This window comes from Fundulus heteroclitus, unplaced genomic scaffold (genome assembly GCF_011125445.2).
Source record: "Fundulus heteroclitus isolate FHET01 unplaced genomic scaffold, MU-UCD_Fhet_4.1 scaffold_39, whole genome shotgun sequence".
NCBI lineage: Eukaryota > Metazoa > Chordata > Actinopteri > Cyprinodontiformes > Fundulidae > Fundulus > Fundulus heteroclitus.
In genome coordinates this window covers 3,280,735-3,282,607 of record NW_023396803.1, presented here as the reverse complement: position 1 = coordinate 3,282,607, position 1,873 = coordinate 3,280,735, and positions in this window count along the sequence as shown.

The following is a 1,873-nucleotide window of genomic DNA, read 5'->3' as shown; positions in this document are numbered from 1 at the left end:
TTTACAAAAGAGCTGGCCCTCACAATGTCTACCGAGAAATTCTGGCCCTGCACAAGTGTATTGATGAGCTCTGGCGTAGATGCCAAAACACTTCCTGCAGGAAAAAACGACAACCACACCTTCACTGCACAGGAACTGCATACCTGACAAATTTTCCTTTCTTCTTCAGCAGCATTTTAGTCAACATTATGCCCTTCCCCTTTCACTGTTTCTATCTTCTTCAAATGTGCTGGCGATAGCTTTTGATATCTTACGTTCTCATTCCTCTGCTACCAGTCCAGAGCTTCCTTCATCATCCTCATCTTTGGTTGATCTGAGCTGGAAGCTAGGAAGGCTGACTAAAGCATGCAGGCTCTATTTATTTCTCTTCATCGCTCCTGATTCAGAATCTGAAGTGAGCCAGTTCTTGGGCGATGCATTCAGCTCGCCCCATCTTCACCAGCCACATGAACCCCCAGTATCCTTTTTAAAACAGTGTTAAGTAGCTGCATAAGTAGCCATGTATTTTCTTCAAGCTTACAGGTCATTGGCTGACACTCATAACAAAAGCCTGCGTGAAGCCAAATAAAGGTGGTATATAAATTACCTGTGTTTTCCCCTCCCCAACATGCTGATGCAGCCAATTGGGATTGTTGTGAAAAATTTTATTGATGTATGTAACTCTGATCATATCTTCTCTGGGTGCACCTGCATAACCTTCCTGTGTGAAAGAAGCTCTCATGCTTCCAGATTTACTATTGTGTTTCCACATCCAAGGACTGAGAGGAGTTGAGGTAGATAGGAACTGGATCGTACCAGTGGCTGCACTCCTCTGAAGATTACTCCCACTTTCCTCGTTAACCCAGAATGTATAAAAGTTTAGTGTGTTTCCTGACTGCGTTGGGGGACAGAGACATTCAAACGCCTCATGCTTTGAATTAATAACTTAATGACAAACGATGCATCATCTGTTTTCATGAGTGGTGTGCTCACTTAATTGATAATTATTAATATCCATTACAGGATTTAATCTCGAAACAGGCAAAGTTTAAACATAAAGTTTACCATTTTAAAACCTTAGTAGTGTCATTTAAAGCATTGTGATGTTTCTTTGTAAGTTCAACTAGCATATTTTCAAATAAAACGAAACACTATTTTGTCAGAAATGTAAAGTTTTTTCTCTTTTCTCTCCGTTTGTGCTTTGCTAACTTGTCCCTGGTGTTCTCATGGCGCGCTTTTGCTTTACCCAAAGGAGACGTTATGACTATAAATCATCCCTTGTCCCCATCTCTTGTTGATGTATTATTCTAAATGCACATTCTTAAGCATAGCTATAAACTGCTATTCTGCAACAGGCCTGTTCGACTACCCAGCAAGAGTTCTACATTAATCTTCTATGTCCTCTGCTCTGGGTTTACCCCCAGAGTTACCTTTAGGCTGACATACAAAGATTGAATGTAGAAATTCTAAGAGTCATGTCTTTCTTAAGATCAATATGATTTGAGGTGATATTGTTAGAAGATCTAAGCCTCTGGTTTGGCCAGTTCTGGTTTGTCTCACCGTTGTCAGTAATGACCTGTGTGAGCATCTCAATTGCATTACAATGGCAGTTATGAAACATTTCTTCATTGCAAACTATTGACTAGTCAGATCCATAACCCTGAATTAAAATTGTACATGAAGCTGGTGATTGAAAAAAATGACCACTCTCTCCCATCAGGCTAGAGTTTATTCTTGCACCTTAGGAAATTGACACCATGTTACATGTGGCGACATTTTGTGGGGGCCATGACTTGGGGAACCTCTTCTATCCTGTTTGCTAGTTCCAAATTCTTTACAACCATAGACAAAATTAAACCTATTTGTGTTTTTGCTGTCAAACAGATTGTTAAAT